Source organism: Rhinolophus ferrumequinum, chromosome 12, assembly GCF_004115265.2.
Source record: "Rhinolophus ferrumequinum isolate MPI-CBG mRhiFer1 chromosome 12, mRhiFer1_v1.p, whole genome shotgun sequence".
In the NCBI taxonomy this organism is placed as follows: Eukaryota; Metazoa; Chordata; class Mammalia; order Chiroptera; family Rhinolophidae; genus Rhinolophus; species Rhinolophus ferrumequinum.
In genome coordinates, this window is record NC_046295.1 from 9,762,725 (window position 1) to 9,784,371 (window position 21,647).

The window sequence follows — 21,647 nt, forward strand, 5'->3', positions numbered from 1 at the left end:
AACTTGACTCTTATCCTGGTTCCTTCTGTTGCCCCTGCACAGAAATTATCTTTGTTAATTAACTTCACAAAATTTCGGCAAAAACTAACAAAGCAAATATGATAAAAGGCTCTTAAATTGAGGGCATGACTACACATGGATGCTCATTTTACCATTTTCTACTATTCTATGTTTGTCAGTTTTTTGTAATACAAAGAAAAAATAGAAATTCTCTCTCCATCAAAGTGCCTTTTAATCTCAAAGCTGCTCAGAAAAACCAAGGTACAAATATCTCTTGGGAATATAAGGCCATGGAATGTAAATAAGACACGTGAACAAGGAGCACAACAGTACTATAAAAGAAAGTATCTGTGACCAACAGAGTTTAAAAAGCAAGTTTCAAAAATACATAACATACGAAAATACAATGCAAAATAAAAAAATGGTTATCAAACAAATGGCACATTTCCCAGAGAAGGCACTACTTAAACCTTACGTGAGTACCTTGTTGATTTTTCTTTTAAACCAAATCAGGGACATACGGGCATAATATTATGGGAACATCTTTTTTACTAAATTACATATATTAAGCATGTATCTGGCCAATGTTGTTTTGCAGCAATCATTTCTTCTATGACAATGAATTTTAAAATTGAATCCTATTGATACGGGGAGAAAAGGAATAGAGTAATCAAGATGTCAGAGCAATCTATGTGAAAAGACGCGTAACGTTTTGCTCTGAGGCAGCTTTCCTAGAAAACGCTCATCTCCCCACCTCCCCGCGCCTCTTGGGACCCCGCCATTGGCCCGCGCTTCGCTCTGGTGCTGCGGGTGTGGATGCGGTGGCCCAAGGCCTGCAGAGGGGACGGCTGGCGGAGCTCAGCGGGTGGTGACGAGGTCTGCAGGCTGCTCTCCAGCCCCGCTGCTGGGGCTCGCGTGGCGCGCCCCCCACCCTCGGTCCGCCGCCTTTGGGGGCATCCTCCGCAGTCCTGCGTTTGGGCGCGTCCTCCCGCCTCGCTCGGCCGGATCTGGAGGCGTCCTCCCGCCTCGCTCCGCAGAGTCTGGGGGCGTCCTCCTACCTAGCTCTGCGGCTTTGGCAGCGCGCGTCTCGAAGCGTTCGCCCGCCTCGCTCGACCGGGTCTGGGCGCGTCTCCCCTGATCCAAAGTCTTGAGGCGACTCCCTTACCTCCCGTCCTGCCCACGTTTCCAGCCAATATGAAAGGACTCTGGGTTTACCCCAGCTGGGAAAGGAGTCTTCGGTGTTGGTCAGTTCCCGATGATCATGGATATGTCTCCTTAATCAGACGGAATTTTCCATCTTTGTAAAAATGGACTCTATTCTGTGGCACGTGGGCTCTTTTTCGGAAGGGCAAAAAATGTAATTGGTTTATTAATAATCAAATACCTTTCTTTTTCATTAGATGCAACTTTCTATATAAAAATCTTTAATTCATAATGCGAAAGCTAAATGTGACTATAATAAACGGTAAAACCAACTATATTAGTTTTACAATAAGCTTTGCAACTTGATATTTTATTGCCTTTAAGTTCTGTGCTGAACAAGACTGTTAAATAAGCCTTGTCATTTTTTAAACACTTGAGTTGTTCCTGTTTATTTTTTTTTAATTTTTATTAAAAAGAAAATTTTTTTGTTGTTGGGGGCAGTGTGTTTTTCCAGGACACATCAGTCATTGTCCTTCAATCTAGTTGAGGAAGGCACAGCTCAGGTACAAGTCCAGTCACCGGCAACCCTTTTGTCAAGAGTTCGGGGTCTAACTAACTGAGCCATCCCGCCACCCTCTGTTTATTTTTTAATGAAAATATATTTAAATGTTTATTTAGTAATGGGGATCAAATATATGGTGATGGAAGGAGAACTGACTCTGGGTGGTGAACACACAATGGGATTTATAGATGATGTAATACAGAATTGTACACCTGAAATCTATGTAATTTTGCTAACAATTGTCACCCCCAATAAATAAATAAATAAATAAATAAATAAATAAATAAAGTTCATTTAAAAAATTTAAATACATGCTTAATATGATCAAAATACAGCAGTGCTTGATGGGACAGTGGACACACCTCTTACTCTCCATCCCATCTTCTAAATAAAACCAATATTAAATGATACCTGACATTTAATTCTCGACTTTAAGCTAGAGCTAACAATGCATTTTTCAAAAAGCATGGTTACTACTTATTTACAACTTGTTTTTACACTTAAAGTTATCTCCTGATGCAGTTATCTGGTCAGGCTATATACAACTAAATCATTCTTTTCCTTGGCTGCATTGTAGGGTATAGCATATTAAATCAGTCTCTTTGCAATTGATGTTCAGTTTTCACTATTATAAATAATATATAGCAAACATCGTTGTCTATACATCTTTTGCATATATGTTATTATTTCTTTGGTACAAATGTCAAAATGATAGACTTGTCCAGGAAAAATGTGTACACGTTAAATATTTGATAGATGCTAACAAGTAGTCCTCAGAAAGGCTATACCAGGTTATGCTGTTTCCTCATGTCCATTCAACACCAGATAGCAAACAGTTTTGATAATTGATTATTAATGATGCTTAAGAAATTGCTAGTCATGTTTTAATGGAGAGAAAGTGGACCATACATATATTCATTCAATAAACTTATTGAAAACTTGCTGTATCACACAGCCATCATTCTAGATGCTAGAATAATAATAGCAAGTAATAAAAGCGGTAAAAATCCCCACTTCTGTGCAGTTTATGATCAGGGTTACTGTGGTCAATCGTGTTATGAAACAATGGGACACTTAAGGAGATCTAATAAAACATGGGCGTGGTTAGTGAGGCACCCTGTGATTGGTGACAATAGGGAGTCATTATCACCACTAGACCTGCCATGCAGGCAGGGAGTATTACTACAATCTGGCAGAAAAGATTGTCCCAATGGGAGCTATGGCCTTAAGAAGAGAAACATAATGCTCAGCTCCTGGCTCAGTATAAAGAGCCAAAGAAATACATACCCAAACCTCACTTGTTTCCCACTCTCTCATGTCCTATCCCCTATTGAGCATTTCCATGCTCCCGCTCTGCATCATTCCTGAAAGTGTTTCCACAGTCTCCTCCAGAGCTCCTTGTTAATTTTCCAGTTATATTCTTTTCTAGCCCTTCCATTTAATTCATTGAGCAGCTGGTCATGAATCAGTATGACACTTAGTACATCCTTCCACACAAAGTGGACAATCACATATATACCTCCCCAAACTTTGCTCACTCAGGAGACTTTCTCTTCACCATAGCCTTTCAGGGCCACCCTTGAGTAGGGTTGTAATGCAGCAGCCATTCACTTCCAGAGCATGTCACCATACCTGCACCCAAGGAGGGTGCTTTTCCCTCCTTTGTTAAATGTTTATAGTGGACTCCCCATGGGGCTCTAAGGTGCATGGAGGGTCATGTGTTGTTGAGGCAGGAAGAGTAAGTACCATGTGAATGTGAATCACTTACTTACACAGTTTGCTTGTGCCTTCTGGTCTGATCTTGTATTTACCATTCCACTTAACAAAGGAATAGCCTTGTACACAAAATATTTTGATTCAGTGAAACAGATTAGACCAGTTCATGATAGATATTTTGGGTCACATAGTCACTTGCTATGTGTTCAGGAGTTTAGTCACTATTGAGACCAATAGCAAATCAGAAGCTGCTTTTTAAATGGAGGACAGTTATGAGGTAAAGGCATACCTTATTCCAAATCCCTACGAACCTGAGCTATACACATTGTCTTCCAGTCTGTGAAGATGGCATGTCTCTCCATTTATTTAGGTCTTCTTTAATTTTTTAATCAGCATTTTGTAGTTTTCAACATAGAGGTACTACATATGTTTAGTTAGATTTGTTTTAACTTTTTTGGAGAAATTGTGAATAGTATTGTTTTTTTATTTCAGTTTGCAACGTTCTTTGCTAATTCATAAAAATATGAGTGATATTTGAGTGTTGACATTGCATTCTATGATCTTACTAAACTCAGTAATTTTTTAGTAGATTCTTTGGGATTATCTATGTAGAAAATCATGCAATCTGCAAACAAGGATAGATTTATTTCTTCCTTCCAAATTAGAAATGGCCTAATTTGTATGCCATTTCTTTTCTCTTTTTTTCTTTGCTTTCATTGTTGAAATGGCCAGGACTTCCAGTACTGTCTAAATTGTTTTGGGGAAAGTGGACACACTTACCTCAGTTTTAATTTTAGGGGAAAAGCATTAAGACTTTAACCATTAAGTGCGATGCTATCTCTCTGTTATTGCTTTCACGTTTAGTTCCCCCACGGTTAGATAATATATTTTGTATGACTTTAATTTTTTAAATATTTTTCATATTTGTTTTATATATCAGGACATAGTTTATCTTGGTTCCAGGTACACTTGAAAAGATGTATTCTGCTGTTGTTAGTTGGAGTGTTCAATATATTTCAATTAGATCCTGTTGATTGATGGTGTTGTTCAATTCTTTTATATCTTTTCTTACCTTCTGTCTACTTCTTCCATCAATTACTGAGGAGGAAAATTAAAATCCCAGTCTATAATTGTAAATTTGTCTATTTCTCCTCTCAGTTCTGTGAGATTTTGCTTCATGTACTTTGAATCTCTGTTTAGTGCATATATATTTAGGATTGTTATGTAGTCTTCATGAATTTACCGTTTTATAATGATGTAATGTACTTTTTGTTCCTGGTAGTTTTCTTTGCTTTGAATTGTATTTGTCTGATATTAATATGAGGTCTGACAATTAAATTTGTGAACTTGTTGCAACCATGTTGCTAACCTTTCTTGATATCAGAGGGGTTATTCATTATGAATTTGTACCATATGGACAAACAGTTAACCAAGTTTACTATTTGGAAGTGCTGAAAAGGCTTTGTGAAAAAGTTAGATGACCTGAACCTTTCACCAACAATTCATGGCTCTTGCATCACGACAATGCATCAGTCCACATGGCACTGTCTGTGAGGGAGTTTTTAGCCAGTAAACAAATAACTGTATTGGAACATACTTTCTACTCACCTGATCTGGCCCGCAATGACTTCTTTGTTTACCCGAAGATAAAGGAAATATTGTAAGGAAGACATTTGATGACATTCAGGACATCAAGGGTAATACACTGATAGCTCTGATGGCCACTCCAGGAAAAGAGTTCCAAAATTGCTTTGAAGGGTGGACTAGGTGCTGGCGTCAGTGCATAACTTCCCAAAGGGAGTACTTCGAAGGTGACTGTAGTGATATTCAGCAATGAGGTATGTAGCACTTTTTCTAGGATGTGTTTGTGGACTTAATTGTCAGACCTCGTATAGTCATTTTTTGGCTTAGCGTTTGCATGTTATATATATTTTTGTATTTCTACTTCTAACATACCTATATCATTACATCTTAAGTGAGTTTTTGTACATAGCAGACAGTTTGGTCTTTTTTTTTTTTTTTTTTTTTTTTTTTTGTGATCCATTCTCCCAATCTCTGTAACATATTGCTGTCTACTGGTATCAACAGTGTACTACTTCAAAAATTATGTAGAAGCTTTATGAGGTTTCTGGTCACTTAACCTACCCACTTTGTAATATAGTTGTCTTAAATATTATTTCTTACACTGAAAATCATATTAGACAATGTTATCATTTTTGCTTTGACACATTAAACAATAATTTAAAAACTCAAAGACAAAGAATAGTGCATTGTATTATAACTACATATTTATTCTATCTGTTGGTTTTTCTTCATTTCTGATGTTCCAAGTTTTCTTCTGTTATTATTTACTTTCTGTCTGAAGAATTTCCTTTAGCCATTCTTTTAGAGAAGGTCTGCTGGTGACAAATTGTTTTAGTTTTGCTTCATCATTATTTCATCTTCATTCTCAGAGTATATATATATTTTTTTCTGGATATAAAATTTTGGCTTGACAGTCCATTTCTTTCAGTACTCTAAAAATGTGCCATTTATTCTGGCACATTCTACCTTTTGCTAAGTAAGAACTGGAGGTTCACAGTTATTTCTTCAAATACTTATTCAGTCCCATACTTTTTATCCTCTCCTTCTGGGGCTTTGATGACATAAACATTAGACCTTTGTTTTTGTTTCCACAGGTCCCTAAGACTCTTTTCTCTCTGGCATTCAGATTGGATTATTTCTATTGATATTTACTTGAGTTCACTAATTCTCTTTTCCCTCATATCCATTCAGCTAGTGAGCCCATCCAGTGAATTTTTATTTCCGTTATTTTATTTTCACTTTTACAAATTTCCACTTGTTCTTCCTTGTATGTTCTATTTCTTTGTTGAGAATTTCTGCTTTCTCATTTGTTTCAAGATTGTTCACAATTGCTTATTGTAGCATTTTTTTTAAAAAAAACAATATGCAAGGCTACATCTTTTTTTTTTTTTTTAAGATTTTATTGGGGAAGGAGAACAGGACTTTATTGGGGAACAGTGTGTACTTCTAGCACTTTTTTCCAAGTCAAGTTGTTGTCCTTTCAATCTTAGTTGTGGGGGGTGCCATTCAGCTTCAAGTTGTTGTCCTTTCAGTCTTAGTTGTGGAGGGCGCAGCTCAGCTCCAGGTCCAGTTGCCATTGTTAGTTGCAGGGAGCACAGCCCACCATCCCTTGCGGGACTCAAGGAATCGAACCGGCAACCTTCTGGTTGAGAGGATGCGCTCCAACCACCTGAGCCATCTGGGAGCTCAGCAACAGCTCAGCTCAAGGTGCCATGTTCAATCTTTAGTTACAGGGGGCGCTGCCCACCATCCCTTGTGGGCTCAAGGAATTGAACTGGCCACCTTGTGGTTGAGAGCCCACTGGCCCATGTGGGAAGCGAACCGTCAGCCTTTGGAGTTAACAGCATGGAGCTCTAACCGCCTGAGCCATCAGGCCCGCCCCTGTAGCACTTTTTAAATGACAGCTACTTTAAAATCATTGTGGAGAGGAAGGGACTCAAGCTTATTATTGTAGGTCAGGGATGGAAGACAAGACTGTTTCCCCAGTCTCTACAGCTGGTCAGCTGGAGATGGTTGGGTTCTACCTAATTATTGAAGGCAGGGGATGGAAAATCAGTCTTTGCCCATAGTCTCCAAGGCTGTAAATGTGGTGCTACCTCATTATTACTTGTCAGGGATGAATGTCAGGACTCCATACACAGTCTCCATGGCTGATGAGTGGGTACCTCCCTGTTACTGCAGGGTGGGGATAGAAGACAGGACACTGTCCACAATCTCTGCAGCTGCAAGCCTAGTGACAAATAAGGAGGGGGTGCTTTTAATAATGTTTTCCTATATTGGGCAGGGATGATCAAAATGTTTCTGTACTTGTGCTCACTTTGGCAGCATATATACAAAACGTTTCTGTCCTGTATTTTTCCTAGTCCTTTTGTTAGAGAGAGTGGGCTTTTCTGGAAGTTTTTCTTTTTGTTTCTAGGTTATAGGTCTCTCCAGTGCCCAAGCTGTGAGATATGAGGCAAAAAACAAAAACAAATACAAACAAATAAACAAGACCTTACAGGAAATCAACACTGGGTTTTCCTTGAGTCTCATGGTCCTTATACCTGTTGTCTTTCCTCTACCTTCAGAGTCAGTTGCTTTAATACATTTTTTCTAGGTTTTGTGTTTTTGAAATAATAGGACAGACACAATGGTATGTGCTTAGTACATCTAGTCCGGAACCAGAAAAGTGACAGTCATTTAATTATAGCCATTTATTGGACGTGGTTTTCCTTGAATTTCTAGAGTAATTATGTTGAACATATTTTTCTGTCATTATTTGCATGCAGAATTTCTTTTATGAAGGGTCTGTTCAAATTTTTGTCTCTTTTTAATTGAACTTTTGTCTTATTTTTTAGTTTTAAAATTTAAAAATATATTTCATATACAAGTTCTTTGTCAAATACCATGTTTCCCCAAAAATAAGACCTAGCTGGACAATCAGCTCTAATGCGCCATTTGGAGCACAAATTAATATAAGACCCAGTATTATATTATATTACATTATAGTATAGTATAGTATAGTATACCTGGTATTATATTACAGTAAAATAAGACCAGGTCTTATATTAATTTTTGCTCCAAAAGACGCATTAGAGCTGATTGCCCGGCTAGGTCTTATTTTCAGGGAAACACGGTATGTATTTTTTCTAGTCTGTGGTGTGCTCTTTTCAAACTTTTTTATTTTGAGACTATTGTAGATTAACATACAGTTGTAATAAATATACACAGAGATACCATGTACCCAATTTCCCTCAATAGTAATATCTTGCAAAGTTATAGTGCATTATCATAACCAGGATATTGACATTGGTAGTCAAGATATAGAACATTTCATCACATGATTAGCTTTTTATTTTCTTGAATCTCTTTCAAAGAGCAGAAGGTTTAATTATGATGATGTTTAATTTATCAGTTTTTCTTCTTGCTTAATATTATTTGTGATCTAAGAAATTGTTGCCTATCTCACAGTCATACAAAAATTTCACCTTTTGGAACTTTATGTTTTTACCTTTTAAATTAAGGACTGTGATCCACTTTGTCTTAATTTTTATGAATGATATGAAGTATGGAGTACGGGTTGAGCTTTTCCCTCCCTACAAATATCCAGTTGTTCCATCACTATTTATGGGAAAGACTATTGAAGTACCTTGGCACCTGTATAGAAAATCAATTGTCCAGATCATAAATGTGTTGGTCTCTTTCTGGACCTGCTACTCTGCTACATCAATCTGTATGTCCATCCTTATGCCAGTATCACACTATCTTGATTACTATAGTTTTACAGTAATTCTTTAAATCAGATAACGTAAGTCCTCCAAATTTGATTTTACTTTATATAGAACTATTTTGGTAATTTAGATCTCTTGCATTTCCATGTAGTTTTTAAACCTTTTTTGTTAACTTAAACAAAAAAGCGTGGGTTACATAAAATGAAGTATTTTGAAAATATGTGTGCGCTTTTGTTACTTATATTGACAACATATCATCAGAGATATAAAGTATAATATGAAAAATCATATGCATATTAAAAGTGTTGAGAATTTCATTAGTGAACAATTTGATATCTATGTAGATCGATTGAAAAATAGGTTCACGAAAAAGGGCCTAAATTCATGAAGATAAGTCAATTTGTATTTTAAGATTCTACAGGTTTCTGTGAAGAAAGGGATTTTAAAGGTTATGAGAATGATGACTATAAAGGTTTAAATGACTTTAAATGATTTTAAAGGTTATGAGAATGATGACTATATGAGTTTTTAAAAATAAAAACTATTTGCTGAGTTGTTGGAGGGAAGCAGTCATGGTTATTTGGAATTTGGGCATATCATCTATTATTATTCATAATAAAGCCATATTAGTAGCCTTTGCCCAGTAAGTTTTTTATTATTTCCTTATGCAAATTTCACATGATAAATTCCTTTTAAGCTTCAGCACCAATAAAAAAATGGGGTATTTCTAAAAAAAGGATGAGCTTCCTTTAATCAAGTATTTTGAATTATCTTTGATTCTTGATCACAGAGATTATATTAATTTCTTGAGAAACACATTCCTATTTCATTTTAAAAGCTGATTTTCAATTCTTATTATAATATCTATTCCTTATAAACTGTGGAACCAGCCTCTGATTGAAAAAAAGTTACAAAAACATCAGTAGAAAAGAATCAATTTCTTGGTCTCAGTCATGTGGCAAGAATTTCATATGTTTGTTCTAACTGCATGAATATTTATTTTTTATTATGTCTAATTGTGAAATGTCAATCCCATTACAGAAATTTAAAATTTTAAAGGAATATCTCATTCTTGCACACTGTTGGTCCCAAAAGACTAGCTGAAGATTTCCTTCATTGCAATTATCATCACTGAACTTGTAGGAGAGAAAGCTTAAAGTAGTCATTGACTCAAAATGAGAAATCTTTCTTCTGTTTGGATAACCTATGAACACATATGATGCCAATTCATCCATGAAGAACAATGCAGAGAGAATACCACACAGGCTGTTATGAGAAGAATGGACAATAGGAGATGAAGAATGGAGAGAGAGAGAGAGAGAATTCTGAGAAGATGGCAACAGGGGCTGCAAAGTTGTTTGGTCTCTCTGAATTGCCACATAAAAAAAGAAAGAGCAACTAGATATCAAAACTAAACATCAAACATCAGTGACAAACTTACAAAAAAAAACACAAAAAAACAAACAAACCAATAAAGAAAACCCCAAGATATTCTCACAAATCTCAAAATATGAGGTGTGGAGACAAACCACACGCATGCTGGTAGCATCTGTGCAGGAGGAAGAAAGGAAAACAATGATATGGGACAATTTGAGAAGAGCAGCTATAAAAGGATGTTTGTTGTCTCCAGTACCACACAAAGACAAAAGGCCTGTGTTATGATGGACTGAAGGGGATAGAGCAGTCTAGCTCCTATGAACTCTTAATTGATGTGCTGAGGTTCTTTTTTAGGATAGAAGAGAAAGGGCATGTAGTGGAATCAAAATCAAGCAGAATAGGGAAAACAGACAGGATGGAAAGAGAAGGTCTAGACAAAAGTGAAGGAGGAGAGTAAAGGCAGGACATTTCAGAAAGCAAAGGCACCATATTTTTGAACCCTACATACAAAAAACAAGAGAGAGGGCAGTGTTGGAGGGCTGGGATTCCATACTTGTATTTGAAAAAATATTGTCTGCAGCTTCTCAAATTTGGGGAAAAAAACCTAAATCTACATATTCAAAAAGCTGACTGATCTCCAAACAGGGAAATTACAGAGAAATCCATACTAAAACACATCATAATTAAATTTCTGAAAATTAAATACCAAGAAAAAAATCTTGAAAACATCTAGAGGAAAACAACACAGTAATTATAGGGAATACCAATTTGTATAACAGTATATTTCTTATCTGAAACCCTGAGGACAGAAGAAAGTGAAAACATGATTTTTCAAGAACTGAAAGAAAAAAATCTCTCAACCCAGAATTCTATACCCAGTGAAAACATTCTTCAATAATGAAGGGAAATTCATGACACTATCAGAGAAAGAAAAACCAGAAGAATTTTATGCAAGCAAACCTAGCCTTAAAAAAAATGACTAAAGGAGGTTCTCTGACAAAAAAGCTTAGAACTTCAAAAAAGAAAGAACACCAGAATGGATAAATATAAAAAACTATTGAAACTTTCATGAGTTTCTTAAATCATATTTGATTGTTGAAGCACAAGTTATAACACCACCTCATGTAGTGTTGAAAATATGAGGAGGAAATACAATTATATTTGAAAAGCAGGGACAGTAAAGGGGCCTAAACGGAAGTAAGATTTCTACTTCACTAGAAATGGTTAAACATTAATATTTATAGATTGTGACAAGTTATATATATATACATATACATATATGTATATATATATGTGTGTATGTATATATGTGTATATATTGGAATTGGAATATGTAGAGCAATCACTAAGAAAAATCATACAAAGCTGCATACTCAAAATACCCTAAATAAATCAAGGTAGAATCCTAATAAATGTTCAAATAACCCACAGGGAGGTTAGAAAAGAGATAGAAGCAAGAAACATAGGAAACAAACAGAAAGCAAATAAAAAAATGACAGACTTCAGCCCTAACATATTACTTTAGATGTAAACAGAATTACCTTAAATGTAAATAGTCTTAATACACTAATTAAAAGACAGAGATTGGCAGAATGGATTAAAAACAAACGTGATCCAACAATATGCTCTTTATAAGAAACTCACTTCAAATACAAGGACATAGGTAAGTTGAAAGTAAAAAGATGAAAAAGGCAGACCTAAATTTATGTAAACATTAATTTAAATAAAAACAGGAGGGGCTATATTAATATCAGGTAAAGTAGACTTCAGAGCAAATATAATTACTCGATACAAAAAGGGATATTACATAATGATAAAACAGTCAATTTGATCAAATTGCCAGGAAGACATAATGATCCTAATTAAATTTATACATACTTACAACAAAGCCTCAGATTACATGAAGTAAACACCCACAGAGCTGAAAGGAGAGATCAGCAAATCCACAATTATTGTAGGGGACTTCAACACTCACTCTCAGCAATTGGTAGAACTAGTAGAGCCAAGGTTTAAACATTGTATTCATGGGGCCGGCCCCGTGGCTCAGGCGATTGGAGCTCCGTGCTCCTAACTCCCAGGGCTGCCGGTTTGATTCCCACATGGGCCAGTGGGCTCTCAACCACAAGGTTGCTGGTTTGATTCCTCCAGTCCCGCAGTGGATGGTGGGCTGCACCCCCTGCAACTAGCAACGGCAACTGGACCTGAAGCTGAGCTGCACCCTCCACAACTAAGACTGAAAGGACAAAAAAAATACCGTTGGTGTACTCCTGTCTTTGGTAAACTTCCACTGAGCAGGGTACTTTTATAGAACACACGCTTGGATGTGGTCCAGAGCTAAAGTCAAACTCTGTGTCCACAGCTGCAGCAGCCTCACCGTCCTGTAGGTGCCCAGGCAGCTCTTGCTCTCAGAGACCAAACAGAAGAGAAGCCAGTGTGTGGGAGCATTGTGGCAACCAGCAAAAACACCTGCCATGATCCCCAGGCCCCCCCAATTCTCTAGCAGCCATAGAGGCTCCATAGTTACCTGCCTGGGACTAGCACTGTCTGTGAAATCAGGCGGTACTAGAAATTCCAGAAGCTTCTGATCTTTAAGAGACCTTTTCAAGAGCCCTCGTCCAGGAAGTCACCTGACGTTTGCAGCCTGACCCACGTGTACTGAGTATGGCCATGGGGCTTTGTACGAGGCCCACTAGGCCTACCTGCCGGGCCTATTTGAAGACACCAACTTTCTCAAGCTAAGCAAGAATTCTCTGTATAAATCCACCCTACAGTCTTTTTGGATTACACTTTCTGCCCCATAGCAATAAGCACATCCCTTCACCAAAGTCACAGCATTCCTGGTTAAACACTGATCCTTCTCTGGACACTCAGACCAGAATCCTTCTTAAAATGTGCCTCCAGGCCTGAACCCGATATTCCAGACATGACGCCGCAAAGTAGAAATGAACGATCTCCTTTATTCAACCCTTTAATTCCATCATTGCGAATTTTTGGGGTGCCCAAATCATGTTGTTAATCATTTCAAAATTATTGGTAACCAAAACCTGAGGTATTTTTAAAGGGTACTATAAAACCATCTCTCTTTTACCCTGTACTTGCATTATACCAGAGATGCCAAAAAATGTGTACAAGTGGACACTTGGATCAACGTTGCTCAAGCAGTATTTCCCCGTAATCAGAAGTGTCTGGATACTGATAGTAACCACTTTGAGAAATTCGTAACTGCAGAAGTCAAACGTGACTTGTATTCATCTTTTGTTATCGGTATACATTGAGTACCGTGTTTCCCTGAAAATCAGACCCAGCCGGACCATCAGCTGCAATGCGTCTTTTGGAGCAAAAATTAATATAAGATCTGGTTTATTTTAATATATGACCAGGTATGATATAATATAATATAATAAATATAATATAATAAATATAATATAATATAATACCGGGTCTAATCTAATCTAAAGTATAATAAATATAATACTAGGTATAACATAATACCAGGTCTTATATTAATTTTTGCTCCAAAAGACACATTAGAGTTGATTGTCTGGCTAGGTTTTATTTGCAGGGAAACACGGTATTACAATTTTAATAGTTTTCCTTTCTTAAAATGTGTATACATTTTTTTGGCACCCTCTGTATATGTACATAATACTTTTTAATAAAATTTAACATGAATACATATATTTAGTCTCAAGATAGTGCTTTACATTTATGCACAAAAAATTTTATTCTGAGTTTCAGTCTTTCTAGGGTTTGGAAATCCTCTTCTTTTACTTCTTCTCTCTTCTTTTTCTTCTCTCTTCTTTTAAATCTTGATTCTTTTATTCAGTGTATACTCTATCATGAACATGTCGTTCTTGCCTATCTGGTGAAGATGTCCTGGTTTTCCTGTGGAAACACCGCTCTTCCAATAACAATCCTGTGGGTTAGGTGGGTAGACTGTCCCCCACATCCTGATGGGGCACCTGACTCAGACAGGGACAGCAACACAAGCCCTGAGCACAACTGGGAAAACTTCAAAGAGGATCAGAGGGGGAGCCTGACTGGGAGCGGGTACAATGGGAGTGAGCAAATCCTGGACATAAACAATGTAATGCTGGAGACAGATTTTGAACCCTGGACCCAAACACGTCTGCAGCCAAAAAGACGTTGTCTTGCATAAGTGAGTTTAAAATTGGTTTCTGTTGGGCGGGCTGCGTGGCTCAGGTCGTGGGAGAGCAGACTCCTAACCTGAGGTCGCCTTTTGATTCCCACATGGGCCAGTGAGCTGCGCCCTCTACAGCTAAGATTGAGAACAACGGCTCTCCCTGGAGCTGGGCTGCCGTGAGCAGCCAAGAAGTTGGCATGAGCTGCTGTGTGCCACCCAGAGCTGCTGTGAATAGCAGACTGGCAACCGACTGCCTCAGCGCTGGGGAGCGCAAGGCTCATAATACCAGTATGGGCCAGGGAGCTGTGTCCTACACAACTAGACTGAGAAACAACGGCTTGAACCAGAGGTGGGTAGGCAGAAGAAGGGGGAAAAAATAAAACTGGTTTATGTTAAGTATGGTTTAATAGACCATTCCCTAAAAATTCTGTCTCTGAAGCTATGACAATGATTTCCTCATAGGCACGGCTGGTGGTGACCTGCGGCTCTGGGGGTTCATTTCAGAGTTGCATCTTTACAGCAAACATAGTTTTTATTTGTATTTCATGTGTTTTGGGGGTGGTTTAGATGGGTGGGATGGGGTGTGTGTGTGTGTGGTAGAATTTCCCCCAAGCTTCTTATTAGTGCCATCATTGTGTTTATTTAAATGGCTGATAAAGATCATTGAGGGAAATCCAGTCAGGGACACAGTCTGGTTATTTGCCACTAAAAATCAAGTGCAAATTGACAGAAACTAACAGTATTTCAGCACCACGGTTTAGCTTTCTTTCATCCAGGTCATATTGCTGGTGGGATGTAAAATGTTACAGCTGCTATGGAAAACATTTTGACAATTCCTTAAAAAGTTAAATATAAAATTACCATGTGATCTAGCAATTCTACTCAGATACTTGTACACCAATGTTCATAGCAGCATTCTTTATAATAGCCAACAGGTGGGAACAACCCAAATGTCCATCAACACATGAAAAGATAAACAAAATGCAGTATATGCACACAGTAGAATATTATTCAGCCTTGAAGAGCAATAAAATTCTGACACACGCAAAACATGGATGAACCTTGAAAACATCATGCTAAGTAAAATAAGCCAGACACAAAAGGACAAATATTGTATGACTCCACTTATCTAAGGTACCTAGACTAGGTAAATTCATAGAGACAGGAAGGAAAATAGAGATTACCAGGGGCTGGGGGGAGGGAAGGATGGGAAGTTAGTGTTCAACGGGTACAGAGTTCCTGTTTGGGATGAAAAAGTCCTGAAAGTGGGTAGTGGTGATGGTTGTACGACATTGTGAATGTACTTAATGCCACTGAGTTATACATGGTTAAAATGGTAAGTTTTATATTATGTATATTGTATATTTTACCACACACAGACACACACACACACACACACACACACACGCACAAAATATAACTTGCAGACATTAGTACTTCCTCTTAAATAGTTTAGCATTCATATCATTGACGAGGGTTCAATATTTGTTTACATTTTTTTCATGTAAAATTTACATATGATGAACTGCACAAATCTTACGTGTACAGATTTTTGGGTTTTAACAAATGCATACACTTATACAACCCCAATCCTTATCAAGATATAGAATGTTATTATCACTCCGGAAAGTTCCCTCATGATATTCCCAGTGAAATGCTCTGATGGGATGTTTAAAAACAGAATTGAGAATCTAAAGCCAAGGATTTGCTTTTTGCTTCTACCTATTTTAGCCCTCTGATGTTGTGTGATGAGCAATCTAGTGCCGTCCCTGAATGTGGAAGAAGAGGAACAGAAAGCTGGGGAAAGGACACTTCTGTCCCAATGTTGGGATACGGAGTGTGTGAGTTGAGGAGGGACAGGTAAAGAGAACAAATGCTTTGAAATTCATATCAAAGTTAGTTTTCCATTTTCACTAAAGCAGCTTTATCAGAACTGTCCCTTGGTACATACACAGAGGGTGCCAAAAAATGTATATACATTTTAAGAAAGGAAAAAACTGTATTAAAATTGTAATACTCAATATATACCAATAACAAAAGATGATTATAAGTCACGCTTGACTTCTGCAATTATAAGAGGTGGTCAAAGCCGTTACTATCAGCGTCCAGATACTTCTGATTACAGTGAACTACTGCTTGAACAACGTTGACCAAAGTGTCCACTTGCATACATCTTTTTGGCACCCCCGGTATGTTCCTCTCTCCTTTGGGTGTTAGCAAAATCCCTCCTTACCTCCGTTGGCTGAGGTCACTGACTTTGATCCAACAGCCCATGGCTATCAGAGAAGTTCTGTGTTGTTGAGACTTATGTGGATGACACCAGAAGCCACCTGGCCAGTGGCAGTTCCTTATGCGTGTGCTGCATGAATGGACTGGCTGAGCAATGTCAGCATGCATCTCAGGAGGATAAATCCTCAAGTTGGAGATTATTCATGTTGTCTAAGGACAGTCTTTTTCTACTCTTATTTATTTATTTTTTTAAAGATTTTATTGGGGAAAGGGAACAGGACTTTATTGGGGAACAGTGTGTACTTCCAGGATTTTTTTCCAAGTCAAGTTGTTGTGTCATGTTTTTGTCCTTTCAATCGTAGTTGTAGAGGGCACAGCTCAGCTCCAGGTCCAGTTGCTGTTGTTAGTTGCAGGAGGCACAGCCCACCATCCCTTGCGGGAGTTGAGGAGTCGAACAGGCAACCTTGTGGTTGAGAGCCCACTGGCCCATGTGGGAATCAAACCAGCAGCCTTAGACGTTAGGAGCACGGAGCTCCAACCACCTGAGCCACCGGGCCGGACCCTGTTTCTACTCTTCTTCCTCCTCCTTCTCCTTTACCAATTCTTTAATATTTTTTATTGAACTATATAATTCTGAATCAGTTACCTCATGAGAATAATGCATGTTAATTATTTTTAAAAATTGAATAATACAGCACAAAGAGAAAGTGCCTCATTAATACTTCCAAGAAGCATATCTGGTTTATATCCTTCGAGAACTTTGCAAAATGCACATACAACAATGTATGTCTCTGAATTTTAAAAAAATGAACCAAATTATTCATACTGATCTAAAACGTGTTTTTTTCACTTGAAAATTATATTTCATACCACACAACTGTGTTTCTTCTACCCCAATAAAATGGATTGATTTTGAGAAAATGACTCACATAACTCCCTCAGAGCTCTTTTTTTTCCTTTCTTTTTTTTTTTAGGGTTATTTTTTCAATGTCATGTGGATTAATTCCAGTATTGCAAGTAAAACTTTGGTTGTAAAATGACATGGTTGGCCAAGAAAAACAACTTATGTACTCACAATTTTCCATCCACTGATTTTGAACATTTTTAAGGAGACTCTCCCCTTCCCCCAAGCCCAGTTTTGAAGAGAGATTAAGTAACCAATCTGCTCATACCGAACCATTTCTTTACTGGGGAATGGGCAGAAAATAAATAAAACACGTTACAAAGCAAGGAAGAGAAACTTTAAATTTCCTTATCACACCACAAGTGGCAAATTCCAACTCACAGTTACAAAATGGGAGACCCTAATCCTGAGTTTTGTTGGAGTCTCTTTGGTGTGGAATGAAATTATGTAACACGAAATACTTAGTAATCCTCCATGAATGGTATTATAAGTATTATATTATTGTCTTAATTATTATTTTGGGAAGCAGTTTCAGGTTGGAATGTTTGGTATTCTCAGTCCTGAAGCCTGAAATCCTGAAGACACTGTCTGTTAAAAATTACAGGGTGGGGAGAACTACAGTCTGTAAAAAGCATTTAAGAAAAAATCACCTTGGGCGGCCAGTTGGCTCAGTTGGTTAGAGTGCAGTGCTCATAACACCCAAGTTGCCAGTTCGATTCCCACATGGGCCAGTGAGCTGCACCTTCCACAACTAGATTGAAAACAACAACTTGACTAGGAGCTGATGGGTCCTGGAAAAACATACTGTTCCCCAATAAAAAACAAAAACAAAACAAACAAATAAAACACCTCCACCCAGATTTTTTAACTATAATTAGACAACAGCAAGAGCTTACTGGGGCCATCTTGAAATGTTACAAAAATAAAGATTAAAAAATATTTTAAGTGTATGTGTGTGTTGAGAGATATAAGGTGGACATGACAGCAAGAGAAGGAGCAGGTGGGTAAGCAAGGTAAGGGTGATGGGGAGGGAGGTGAAAGCCCCTGTGATGGTTAAATTTTATGTGTCAGCTTGCCTAGACTATGTTGCTCAGTGCTTTGGTGACACACTAGTCTAGATGTTGCTGTGAAGGCATTTTGTAGATGTAATTAGCATTTACAATTAGTTGACTTTGAATAAAGCAGAGTACCCTCCATAATGTGGGTAGGACTCAATCAGTTGAAGGCCTTAAGAGCAAAAGCAGGTTTCCTGAAGAAGAACGAATTCTTCCTTAAGACCAGAACATAGAAATATCGACAGTTTTCAGCCTGCCAGCCTGTCCTAGGAATTTTGGACTTACCAGCCCCCACAATGGCATAGTTCAATTCCTTAAAATGGAGATTTTGTTACTGACCATGGTTCTAAAGGAAAGAATCTTAAGAATGACTTTCCTGAATTGGGTTCTGGAAATGATTATCTAATCTGATTAGATTTAAAGGCTCTAATGACTCTAGTTCTAGTAGTAAAGAGAGCACTGATAGTCCATGGCATGATGTGGCAACAGGGATATTCAAAATTACCACCTTTGGATACTCCTAATCAAACACTTTTAAGAGGTAAGTTCTGGGTGACCATATATGTGATACAGCAGAACATTTGGATCAAACTAATGAGTATAAGATTGGCTGTCTGCTTAGAACTGTATTGGACAAAGTGGGGAAGGAGAAGGGTGAGTTCAGGAATTCGAATTCTCAGCTCAAGTGCTACCTAAATGACCAAAGTTTCTACATCTGCCCTGAAAGAAATTCTTATTACGTGTAGTCACAGAGCTGATTTCTGAAAACCAAAGCCAAAGTCTCATCCTCCAAGTGGCTGAATTATAATGCCAATTGAATTCCCAACTCAGAAGGCACGAGCTTAAAGCGAGAGCACTGATCAGGAACAACGTCCTGAACTTTGCAATGGGGATATGGCACATCCTGATGAAGCTGGGGATGTTGAACCCCTAAGTTAGGCTGAGTCTTCTTTGACAGGAGAAGCAGGCCTTCTATCTCTGTATGAGGAGGTTAATTAACTCCACTACGCCTGAGCAATGCAGGCAATGGCTTTCCCTGCAATGACCTCCCCTAAGGTAGTTTCCTTGCAAGACATTGTTACTCTTCTTATGGCCTGCCCTCACCAACCCTCTGTTTCTAGACCTATAACCAGACTGAGGTCCTAGCAGCACCTGAAAAGTGAGGTACAAATTGTGACCCATGAGGAGGTGCACTATATTTCGAAAGAACCCCTTGATTTTTCCAACTCACACAGACATGTATCTGGAGAATATGAGTAGAAATGAAATTATAGGCATGGGGGTAATAGTGGAAGGAACCTAAAGTTAGATCAGACTGAATTTCTTGATGTGGGCCCAATAAGCAGCAATTCTATTAATAGATTCAGTATTGTAACTCGATGGGTTACCTATGTAACCATATGCTTAGGCATATGAGTTTATTTTTAATTCAGAGATCAGGTAGTTAAACCCAGATTGGTCTAGTGATTTCTCACCCATATTCCAAGGACAGAATTATTTTTGTAGCCCAACTCCATCTCCTATGGATCTTGAACACATTTCTCCAATTATTATTCAGCACCTGAAATTTGTTAATCACAACCACTAACTTTACTATCGCTAACACTAGGTAACAAATGAGGCTTTTCCTAGAAAAGTTATGTGGAATGCCATCAGAGACTTGGCAGAGCAAAGACAAAACAGCCTTGGAAATCCTTGTGTCTGGTCCTTACTTATCTGTGAGGTAGTCACATGGTCTTCACCAGCAATTCAGGAGATACTTCAGTAACTGGCTCTGAGACTTTTATCATATTACCTTACTAGGTTATAACCATCTTGAGGCCAAGGAAGAGGAGCTGCTTTTCTAGTATCTGAAAACTATGAATCTGTATGTCTGTTCACTTTCTAAAAACATGAATTGTTTTTATTGAAACAAATTTACCTTTGTCCTTCCACATTGTTTGTCATATTTTGCTAGATTCAAGAGTTAGGTCAACACAGCTGACATAAAATCTGCATATTTATAACTAGAAGATGTAGAGGGCCCAGTGTCTTCCTCCTGTACACCACTGACACATTCAGTTATGTCTTCATAGCCCAGTTATATTTCCCGACTATATTAAAAGTTAATGCATTAAAAACAGAAAAAAGTCTTGGGTCCTCGCTTCTAAGATGACCAAGAAAAGAAGGAACAATGGTCGTGCCAAAAAGGGTCATGGCCACGTGCAGCCTATTTGTTGCACCAGCTGTGCCCAATGTGTGCCCAAGGACAAAGCCATTAAGAAGTTTGTCATTCAAGGAGTGGCTGGCTACCTCAGTTGGTTAGAGCATGGTGCTAATCAAGGTTGCCGGTTTGAAACATACGAGGTGTGATCAAACAATATGGTGAATATTTAAATTTAAAAAAATTTATTACAGTAAAGGACACATTGCCATTAATCCCCCTCAAAATATTCCCCCTCACTTCAAACACACTTATCCCAATGTTCTTGCCAGTTTCTGAAGCAGACTAGAAGTTCTGTTTCATGAGTGTCTTTAGTTGTGCTGCCGTGGCTGCCTTGATGTCCTGAATCATTTTGACTTTGGGGAAGAGCCAGAAGTCACACGGTGCCAGATCCGGTGAATAAGGTGGATGAGGACACACCATAATGTTTTTTACAGAAATTGCCATACCAGACGTGAAGTGTGACACAGAGCATTGTCATGATAGAGGATGAAGTAAAGACACTCACGAAAGAGGACTTCCAGAACTACTTCAGAAAGTGGCAAGAATAATGGGATAGTGTGTTTGAAGCGAGGGGGAGTATTTTAAGGAGGATTAATGGCAATGTGTTTTTACTGTAACAAACTTTTTTTAAATGTAAACATTCACCGTATTTTTTTATTTACCGCATAGCAGAGGCCACAGCTGTTAGGGACATTTCCGAAGCAAGTATCTTCAATGCTTATGTGCTTCCCAAACTGTATGTGAAAGCACAATACTGTGTGAATTGTGCATTCACACCAAGATAGTTAGGAATCGTTCCCGTGAAGCCTGGAAGGACCAAACACTCCCACCTCGATTTAGACCTGCGGGTGCTGCCCCACGACCTCCGCCAAAGCCCATGTCAGGATCTAAATCCTTAAGGACAGAAGAAATATTCTCTGGCGGAAAAATAAAATGGAAATTATACTAAAAAAAAAAAAATAGAGTTCCACTTCTACATATTGAATTAAAATTTATTTTAAAAGGTAGTTTTATATA

The 21,647-nt window shown here is 38.0% G+C and overlaps 1 pseudogene; it reads left to right on the plus strand.

Annotated features, from left to right (window-relative positions):
- The first annotated feature begins 20,575 nt into the window (after positions 1-20,575).
- On the plus strand, positions 20,576-21,579 carry LOC117032067 (40S ribosomal protein S26-like; annotated as a pseudogene).
- Positions 21,580-21,647: the final 68 nt, after the last annotated feature.